Here is an 11301-nt window from a genome sequence, read left to right as displayed (position 1 = left end):
TGATGCAAAAACAAACTTCAAAGGATTTTGATTGATTATAATGTTTTTTTATTATTATTATCATTCAGGTGAAAGTGACTCATTGTAAATTTTTGAAAATGCCTGCTTTGCGACTCTAAATATTTTTGGGGTGCGCCTCTAGCAACTTTATTTATCCAGAGACAGAAACATTTGGCCAATTCTTTTTCATAACATCTCAAAGTCAGTCAGATTGCATTGAGAGCATGTTTGAACATATAATTTGAAGTCCTCCCACAGACCCTCAATTATATTTAATTCCAGACTTTGACTAGACCTGTGCAAGATATTAGCAGACCTTCTACAGGGCTGGTTGAAAGTTCAGGGATGCTTTCCTGCTGTAGAGTGAACAGTGTTTTTTTTTTTTGTTTTTGTTTTTTTTCTGATCTGCTGTACAGTGTTTTTATAAACAGGCAATTTTCACATCTGGGTATTTTTGTGGGATAGAACTACATCTGATTATTGTTATTCACCTGGCACATGAGGAACTTTGCTGATGTTCATCAGAACAAGTCAGTGTAATGAACTGACATTGTATGTCAGGAGACATAAATCAAAAGAAATAAAAAAAAATGTTTTGTTTTTTTACTTGCACCTCTCAGTATAGAGTTGTCGCAGTATGTGATGTCTTAATCAGTCATTCATTCCTCTCCAGGGTTACTTCTGTTCAGCTCAGGATTTCAAAGTCACAGCAGGGGGGACCTCAGGATCGTTGCCTGAGTGCACAATAATCTACTATGCCACTGCTACAGCTTGTTGGCTGGTAATTTGGGTTTTTCAGCATTCCCACAAGAGCCTTTTATCCCTTCCAGCCAAACATCTGAATATTAACCAGTGATGGACTTAAAAATCATTTAATCTATATACTTAGCAATGTTCAACAAAACTGGAGTGAAAGTTTGGGAGGCAATCTCTATTTTATTTATTTTTTTTATTAAATGAACAAAGCATTTGCAAATTCATAGACTTTGTGTTACGTTATCATAGCTTGTAACTCACAATCCTGGAGTGTTTGGATTTTGGTTTTCCTTTGTATTTTAATAATTATTTGGTGACCTATTTATATTGCGTAAGTTTTGTCATATTCCTTTCAGTTCTCTGTTGTTATTATTATTGCAGAGAAGCACAGTGATGTAACTTGGCCATCATTGCTCATTGTGCTTCATGATAATGATAAAGATCCAAAAATGTGGTGAAATTAATACAAATTGTTTAACAAGTTAATCAACATTGTTCGGTGACAGTCAAGAGAAGACTAAAAGCTTTCAAATACAAAAAATAGTGTTTTTGTTTTTGTTTTTTTACAGCCAAGAAGCCAATAATTGTCACACCGGTGATTGTGTTAATTATTTGCTAACATAGGATTTTTTTCCCCCATTGAAAGTTTAAGGAATTATCTTTCTAAACGTAAAAATAAAGAGGAGGTGGCAGGGAAGACAGTGAGACAAAATGCTACTACAGCTACAAATGATGAAGGTGTTTAATGGTTTTTACACCAAGGTGCTAACAATCCTGCTGTACAGTAAATTTTGTGGTCAAGAAATTGCTGATTGGGTCCCAAGCAGAGCAACAGAAAATGCCTTAAGTGTTTTTAATCAGTTGTTTGTATGTAATGTGAATCATCAGTCTGCTAAGCAGCATGTGATTAACAGTGAGAACAAAGTACAGCTCTGTGCCCACAAATTTTAAAATGTCAGCGGTCTCACCACAGGGGATTGCTGCTGGCTTTCTGAACGGTCCCCGGATGAGATGGGGTGGCGGGGAATACTTGTTATCCTAACATTAATATTTCAGGAATGTGAAGCTGGAGATCCAGGAGAATATCTAGAATCTAGAAACTGGACAAAGAAAGTCTTGAACTCCTGTGATTCAAAGCAGAGGCTTTGTGCCAGGAAGAGATTGTACTTGTTGATCCATTCCATTTGTTCCTGATGTGCTGACTTAATGCAAAACTTTCTAACCTTGACATTTATCTCTGCAGTTCTTAAACAGATTATTCTAAGAATTGTCTGTTATCTTTATCCTTGTTCTGGCAGAATAACTTGTAATAACTTTGATAACTTAATTATTCGTTCTTCCTGCATATTTACTAAAATATCATTTCAGCTGGTTCATATTTTTATTTATCTATCCCAGCATCCTCATGGCTTGTTTTTGCCACATTAGGCTACTCAAGCAAACTGAAGATTATGGATTAAACAAAAAGACAATGAGAACAGTGACAATAAAAACAAAACAATAGTAAAACAAGTATTTTTTTAGACTATAATTCCTTGTAAAACAAAAACTTATCTTCTCTTTTATAGCTTGTAAAAATAACGGCCACTTTTGCTGCCTGATAGTTTATTTGCTGGGCCTCGAGCCGAAATTTTTTAAGGACAGACGTGTTTTACACCCTGTAGATATGGAAACCCACATTTTATGATAATATACATTGTTTCATTTTTTATTTGGTTCAGATGGTACATTTTGAGCAGGCAGCCAAAGGACTCAGATAACGGTTACTGCTTTGTAAGCCTCTAAACTCACAATAATTAAACTGAGAGCATCAAGGTACTGGTATTTCATACAGAATGTTTCTCTGTGTGACATCATGGGAAATAAACGTAAAAAAATCAAGATGACAGGAAGAAAAGTGTAGGTCCCCACAAGTTTGGTACATCCTTAACATACAGTTTCCAAATATCTGTATGTGCTATTCATCTGTTTAAACAAGTATATGTAAGCATACGCAGCATGAACTTGTCCAGTCTTGTTACTGGCCAGGAGGCAGAAAGGCTCCCTCTTGAAGATAAAAGTACTTTGGTGTAAAATGTTTCAATCATGCAATAAAAGTCCTTGTGAAGAAGCTGACTGAACTGACTGGGAGTCCTGTACGGAAATGGACAGGAGAGAAAGAAGTCATAACTCCAAAATGAAAATAGCCTTTTAAATTTGCAGAGACTTGCTACGGTCTGACGAAACAAAATGGCTTCTTACGATATGCAGTAAGTTTTACATAAGAGAAACGTTTCTGCAGGTTTTAAGACAGAAGGTGATAAATTGCTGAAATATTTTTTGGCTTCAAAACTTCTTTACCCTTCAGCATTATAGTTGCTTCATCTCTGAGCTGCCTAATAATTGGTAACTGATCACAACTGGCAGCCACATATGTTGTGATATTAAACTGCACTCTGCATGTTTGAAAGATAATGTGGTATGCTTTGAAATATGAGCTACTGGCTTTTAACACAACAGTGTTTCTCGATTGACTTGGAAGACTTTTGGCTTCAGAATTAAAATTCTCATAACTTTTAGTTGAACTTCCACAACATTTTGTCATCTGTGCACATCATAGTAACAGGTTCTCACTCCTCCCAACAAGTTGCAGATCCTTCTGGACATGCGTCATCTGCCCCCCATGCAAGTTCACACTATTATCATTTGCTCATATTGTAAAGACCAGTCCAAATAAACTTACAAATTATGGGAAATAATAATTAATCAGCAAGCCAATAGTTCCTGTAAGACAACAACACTGTGGATCAGGGTTTTTATTTCGATGGAGTTATTTCCTCCACCCTAAATAACTCCATCGTTTCAGGCACATTGCCCTAACTTGTGTCCCTCTTCTCAGGGCTGAAGTTTGGCTAAACACACATGAAGTCAGAATTAATTGTTTTGTTTTGTTTGTTTGTTTGTTTTTTGGCTCCTGCTTCCCTAAGATGCTGACATGCGCTAGTATTTTATTAAAAAAAACAACAACAAAAAACAGTTTACAACACAAGTGTGAGAATACTGAACAATAATTCAACACTAAATCTGCATTGCACTGCTGTCATCTTGTCATACACTCTGCGTACAGTGGGACAAAAGCATATCATTTATTACATTTACACTACAGTGAAAACTCACTGGACTTTAACGTTACAGTCTTTCTCTGCCTGAAGGTGAAAAATGCAGCATGTAACCGGAATCCGCCTACCGGCTATGGACGCAGTGTGATGACATCACAGCAGAGGGTGGATTCACCGCTTGAGGAAATACTCTGCTTGCTGCATATTGTCAGGGACGATATCGGCTGTGATGACGATTTGTGACCAAACAGACGAGAACATCCCGATGTCCAATGATGATTTACAACACTTTATGTTCCAGTTTAGTTCCAATATGTACCGCAATGTTGTTTACAGCTGACAACAGCTTCACCCGAAGAATGTGGCAGATGTTTGTTATAAATAGGTTGGTAAATTAAAAAGACCATTTATATGTAGATGCTTTTCGTGCAAAAATGTTTGTGCATTGTACCTGTGATCTTTAAGTCATAGAGAAAATCCAATAGCCACAGTCGAAACATGAAATACATAGTGATATCTTAATAAATTGTTTTGAATGACAGCTGCAATTACTGTGATTACTGCCTCCAATTTGCACAAGTGCTTTTGGAGGAGCACTGTGAACTGACTGTTCTTTCAGACTGCGGCACTTTTAGAGCAGATTTTTTTTTCTCTGCATATCTTGCAGAAACCAGAATGTTTGAGACTACTGTACATAAAATTTAACACCAGTAGTAATTTGGTTTTATTGGAAGGTAGGTGGAGGGAGAGAAACTACCAAACATGTCATCTCACATCATAAATCAAGCAATAATTGAGAGCTTTATATTCGAGTTGTTTCATGCACCCTGACTGTTTTGAGCAAGAAACAGGCTTAGGCTGGGGTTAGAGTTAGGGTTATAAACTATGTTTTACAGTTTGTACTGTTTTGAGAAATGCACTATCTGCACTATTGTGCATATATTGTGCTATAAATGCACAAAACAGTGATAGCGATTCTAGGGTCATGGAATTTGGCTGGGATGCTCAATACTGTATTTAATGCTGCAGTATCTAACTTTTATTAAAAAATATGCTTTTCACATTTTTATTAAAACTGTCAGTCATATTGTGACATAATCTGTGAAAAGATCAGGCTCCTCCACCTCCACCCAGTACTACTATTGACAAACAAATAAAAACTAGGCCAGGAGGATCATTGTAGAGTTGTCATTCAACTTCATATATATGCTGCTAATGGCGGAGAAACGACTTACAGTTCCAGGAAAATCATTTATCCACCATCATCTGTGGCCATGCTAACTAGTGTTATGAAAATAAATTTAGAATATGCTAGTTTTAAAACTTAACATGTCTTGATTGAAATAGCCTAATTATAGTTTTCAGATTAATAACTTATTCTGCCCTATTCATCTTTATGTTACCTGTAGTTACAGCAGGTTGTCTGCTAAGATCTTTTTGAAAGTGCCTTTTGTCTGTCTGGGAAACAATCAGGAGAAGTTCCAGCTTTTCACACTCATCTGTGAAAAGCCATAAAACAGCAGGAGTCCAGGCCAGTACAGGAGAGTCCACTCTGTTTAGACAAAGGGGACAAATGGCTTTTGATCTTGGAAACAAATTGCAGGGAGTTTCTAACTTTAGAGAGGATCAGAGACAGCTCCAGGTTGGATGAGCAAAGATACGCCTTATTTGAATAAATAAAAAGACAAGAATACACCTTTACTATAAAACTTTGTGCATGTGAGGAACAAACTAGATTTGCTCTTGCAATTCTCCAAAGACGCCTTTGCTTTTCTTTCTTTCCTTCTTCTTTTCCATTTGTTTCAGGTAAATGAATGTATGTCTCTGTTGTTCTTCAGTTTCTGTTGTAAATTCATACGTTGGATTGGATTAAACTCTGTAATTCTGTGACGTCAACACTCATTGTTGTTTTCTGTGTGGCTACACACGGTCCGCCGGGAGAACCTGGGATCTGTAAGAAGAAGATTTTTCCTAAATATATTATAACCTAAAATCTAGCTTGAGCATTTATGACGAGAAGATGCTGTAGCGTACCACAGAGCAAGAGCTGCAGCGGGAGGTGGGGAGAGCAACCTGCACACAAGGGTGATTGACAGTGCTATGCCTGATTTTTTTTTATGGAGGAAGGAAGTCAGGAGGTTGCAGGAGTCCCACAGGCTTTGATGGGCTTGTAGGAGCACGAAGTGACTCACAAGTACCAACAAGCTAAAAAAACGTGGTTCAGACAGCTGAGGTTTGGTAAGACTTTCCACAGAGCAAGAGCTCAACAAGATTTTTGGCAAGCCAGGATAAACCTTGGGACGTAGACAGAGTGCTCATAAAATTCAATCCTGGTTCTAAAACACCAGACCATATATCCTTGCAGTAATATTGAAAGGTTCTTGAGGACTTACAGAAACAACAGTCATGAACTTGGAAAAAGCCTGAATTGTCTCTTGTGGGGGTTTTTAAGGATTGTGATGTACCTGCTTACTCAGCCTCTGGTCCTTGCACTATACGTACTCTTTGCGGTTTTTAGGTTTATGTTCTCTGTCTGCCTTTTGACGCGTTTCTGTGCTTAACCATCACCTTCCCGGAGGCGGCTGCTAGCTAAGACATTGCTGCCAATTACTCAGTGTTCTTTCTCTACTGAAGATCCGATCATCTGAGTCACTCTGATTTTAACTGGCCATTAAACGAGCTGCTGCAGAGACAAACGACATGTAATCTGTATTTTTTGACCCTGGACTCTGGCTACTGAAGCAGTCTGCACCTACTTTTTTCCCCCCTGAAACAAAACCAGTAAGAGAGCTACTGCTGATATTAACGTCTTCGTTTTCATAGGAAGCCCTTTGAAACATATGAATGTTTCTTCCTGTTGTCATCACATGCTTACCCAACATTTTCAATCTAAAAAGCCTTTTAGCTACTAAATTATTGAATAAATAGACGTATGAGCTCAACAATAAAGATGTTGGTTTTAATCTGTTATTTAGGTTATTTAAGTGCCATGATACACATTCAGGTTTCGTGTGTTTCAGAAACCACTGATCATTCATTCAACTTCTGTGAAAAAATACTTCTGTAGATACGTGGGCTGTGGACGCTGACATTAGAGGATTTGGAAGACCAATTTGTGCCCAAGTTTTACCTTCCTTCTTAAGATTTTGCTAATTATGTTCTTTCCTCATTATGCCGTCTATTTTATGAAACACACCAGCAAAAACAGCAAAAATATTTCACAGCATGATGCCTCCACAGTCGGGATGGTGTTCTCAGGCTTGCAAATTTCTCTTCTAATGGTGCTCATGATAATCAAAAACATCCATTTTAATTTCATCAGACCACAGCACACCTCCTATAATTTAGCTCCTTCCAGTGGATTTGCAAAGTGTAATCTGGCTTTTTATGCTGCTTTTGGAGTATTAGTTCATTTGTCTCTAAATGTTTTTTTTTTTTAGCCCATGTTGGATCAGGACTTGTCAGCCACATTTATTTGGACATTTGACTTGTTTTCCTTCCTGAGTGCTATGATAAGAGGCCGTTTTCATGATGCTTTACAAGCATGTAATTGGTTGATGGGTTGAACATGGTAGTGATTTATTGTAGATGTTGTCTTGGTACTTGTTACATTTAATTGTAGAAATCAAACAAAGTTTAAATAAATGACCTTGACTGTATTATATTGCTAAGAAATAAAACAGAAATTGGTCAAACTTGCTTAGACTTAAAAGAAATGCAGTAATTGAAATAACAAGACAAAGCAGTTAAAAAAAAACAACAAAAAGTCAAAAGTTAAAAGTGAAATGAGTAAAAGAAATCCAAAAAAGAATGACAACAATTCTCTTTATTTTTTTAATAATTTTGATTTACTTTTAAATGTATTCATTCATTTACGTACATTTTTGGGATCGCATTAAAAAATTTGTAACAGCATTAAAAAAAAGAATGCTAATAATTACAAAGTCCTTGGCCATTAGGAACATTGACACATAGAATTAGTGTATTTTTGTTTATCAAAATATCTTTCACATAAATCTTAAAAGCACTATGGCACTGTGCTTAAACCGGTTACACATAAAACTTCAAAGTTGCCTCTTATGCAGGTTTCAGACCAGATCTGATCTGTAAGTTGTTGTTGTTGCTCGTAATAATTTTCTAAAAACACAAAGCTTAAAAAAAATGCCTTAAGAATAACAAAAAGTAATCACATTTATATCTTCACCAAAAACTGTTTCAAACTTGCATCTCCATCTCAGCTGCACAACTTCCCTTGTATTCGCTAACCCCAGGCGTAAGACCGCTGTCCGGGTTCAAAGGGTAACGCTCGGGTTGCTTTGTGTCGCCGTTCATCTTTTCCGGACGGCAAAGCTTCTGGAGTTTCTGTGGGAGCAGAATCAACCGAGTTCATTCGCCAAACAAATCATCCCTCCACTAAACAAACAAGCAGTGCTCGATGGATGGTTCCTGCTGCTCGGACTTCTTCCTCTGACCTTCCAGTGACCTTTTTGTAGTGTTTAGTAGAAAATGTCTCAACAGCAATCAAAAGATTTTGTCCAGATATTGTGCTCCCCCTTCGGGATGGGTTTTAATAACTTTGAGATCTCTTCAGTTATCAGTGGTAGATGAGGACTTAGAGTCCAAGTTATGGTCTTTTGTCTAAGTCTTGGACAAAAGACCATGACTCACGATTAATGGCACAATACTATATCTATGTTGTCTTAGATTTAGCTAATTGTTGGACTCACAGTTTGAACTTCAGTATGTCACTTTTAAAGGCTGTTTCTGAAAACAACAAAAAAACCTATAATACAATGACTGTTTATTGGCAAAAAAATTTTATTTCAAAGTTTTTAACAAGTCAAAAATACAATTTGGTGTTTATCTTGGTTAATGTTGGGGATGAAGAAATCCAAAAGTTGCTCAATGGCTGCTCTCATGGGTACTTTTGCTGCAATCTTTTAAAAAGTAATAAAATATCATTGACTAAAACATTCACAAGGAAATTATGATTATTTTCAAAATCTCAGATGCCACATTTATATGAACATTGTTCCTAATGAAGAGTATATTTCAGTTTGGTCAATAGGACACAACTTGGTCATCTGGCGCAACATTTCACAAGGTTAGTGCGTACGGAGAGAAATATATGTCATAATTTATCCTTGATCAATTCCTTCAGATCATCTAAACCTCAGTATAAGAGATGCATTTACTTTCCTCAGCTCAACCTTTGGGTTTTAACAAGATTCGGGTCCTGGTACTGATAGTCATGGAAGAAAGTGGATTTTGTATCTGGTAAGCCGGTCTTTGTGGATTTTTACCAAATGTATAAAATCCTTATCTATCTGAAAGAACAATTTCCTTCAGTTTTCATGCAGAATTCACCAGATTTATATTTAAAATGTTCTGGTACTGCAATGGGTTCTTCATGCCATGTACTCTTTGGAAGAGAAACAGGCCCACAGCCTCTCGTATCCTTTACCGTACTCAACAGTATCCATAAGTTACTTTTTAAAAAATAATTACAGTGCTCAGTAACATTTAATCAGTAATCCACAATATCTAATTTCTTTTATCCACTGTCTACTAGGCCAGATGAAGACCCATGTTTTATCTTGCCTTGCACAGTGAGCAGGTGGTAAGGAGGTAAAAACAATAAAATAAAAAAATCTACCTGTTGCACCCAGTAGAGGCTCTCAGTGAGCCAACTGGAAGTTTCAGAGGCATGTCAGGGTATGACTTCTCTCATGCAGCAGCGTTATTATATGGATGGGCGGTTAAAAACTCAAACATTGCCGTTAGCTAAATTAAAATGACTAAACATCTTAGGAAATATTCTAAAATTATTGGGTTTTTATGTTAAGTTTTAATAATCTTCACGTTGGGATTCTCTTCAGAGAGAACAGAAAAGAGATTTGGGTAAGAAAGTGATGAACTTTGCTCTGTTTTTTTCTGAGCTAAATGTAGCTGTTTGGGTAACTATAGTTAAATTCCCACTGTGTGGTAAAAAAAAAAAAAAAAAAAGAGAGAATAGCTAAATTATTCCCTATTACACAACACAATGTTTGGAATAAAAATGTGTAGAGCTGTCATGTGTTCTGCTTTATTTGTTCTCCTATATCAATGTGACTCAGATTAATCTCAACTATGTCAATAGCTGGATGATAATATGGTGTGGTGGGATTTATGTATTTGTTTTTCATGAAAACATTGGCAGACTTGCGTGAGGTGTTGTTGACAAAGCGTGTGTGTGTTTATTTGCATGTAAAGCAGAGAAATGTGATCAGATCATTAAGAGTGAATTTTAATACCAGGTGCGAATGGTCAGCCTGCACCCTGCCTACTTTTACCTGAATCTGCCAAGATGCAAGTTAGCACCAGGTGTGAACAGGGTCCGACTCTGAGCCTTTTGGGGTCAAACACTCCTGGAGTGTTTCGAAACAAACAATGACTGTGTGGGAAAGAGCGTCACAGTCACCGTTAAATACAGAACAGGATGTATGATGCTGTGGGTCCATTTACTCTTTTCAAATAGCCTGAGAACCTTTTAAGAACGCATGTAATCGTGAACTTGAAAGTTTTCAATTAAATATTGGGTGGAAAATTGAAGATGGATTGTCTCTGTGACTTTTAGCAGGATAATGATCCCAAATGTGAGGATAGAATAGCACAGTAAAACACATTAACACAGGGAAATTCTGCAAAGAGGATCAGTCAACGATCGCTCCTTTTGTTTGTCATAGGAGAAGACTAAATTATCTACAAAATCAATTAGTGCAATACTGGAAATTAAGACTTTTTTCTTCAGAGAAAGATTGTGCTAATTGAAAAAAGATTAATTTGTTTGTCCTTTACACAAATCTGAGGTAAATGGGGAGGATGTCATAAAGAAGAAAGTGAACCACTGAAAAATACAGTAAACATTTACATTTGAGTGATTAATCCTGGATTTATCTTTTCCAAAGCACACATCAACCACTTTTCAAATAGTTTGAAATGTAAAAAAAAGTAAAAGTTAAACCCACATATGAGTTATCTCATATTTTATACGCCAAGATCATATACATTTCTGAAGATTTTTTTTTTATTGTCTAATATTAATATTAGTTATTAGCTGCCTTTCTGAGGCTGTTCAGCCTTTCTGAAGAACATATAAACAAAACCAATATTTAGGCAATCAAACATCCAAATATTTGAAGATGCTCCGAAGCTTTAACCTGCCCCTTCACAACTGACTGAAATACAAACTAGGAATGAGTCTAAAAGTAGGAGATAATAATGTGACTTTTGTGACCTTGGATACAGTATGCAGCACCCACATGAACCTTGACATTAAAGTTATTTGCCTAACAATCTAAGCAGTGGTATTGATGTTGTGACTGAGCACACTAGCAGAGCCTGCAGGAAAAGCTTGGTCACTAATCTAAAAAAAAAAACAAACAAAAAAAAAACTAATTCTTATCAC

At 36.6% G+C, this 11301-nt stretch overlaps 1 long non-coding RNA gene across 1 annotated transcript in view; it reads left to right on the top strand.

Annotated features, from left to right (window-relative positions):
* The first annotated feature begins 1481 nt into the window (after positions 1-1481).
* Positions 1482-11301, top strand: part of LOC107836273 (uncharacterized) — an 11911-nt gene continuing 2091 nt past the window's right edge. Inside the window, exons 1-2 of the long non-coding RNA XR_001662155.1 lie at positions 1482-1496; positions 9438-9443. This is a non-coding gene — a long non-coding RNA (uncharacterized LOC107836273). The remainder of the gene's footprint in view (positions 1497-9437; positions 9444-11301) is intronic.

The sequence above is a fragment of the Poecilia formosa genome, unplaced genomic scaffold (genome assembly GCF_000485575.1).
Source record: "Poecilia formosa unplaced genomic scaffold, Poecilia_formosa-5.1.2 Scaffold2, whole genome shotgun sequence".
Lineage (NCBI taxonomy): Eukaryota > Metazoa > Chordata > Actinopteri > Cyprinodontiformes > Poeciliidae > Poecilia > Poecilia formosa.
The sequence above is the reverse complement of the archived record's forward strand: the minus strand, read 5'-3'. Positions and strand labels throughout refer to the sequence as shown.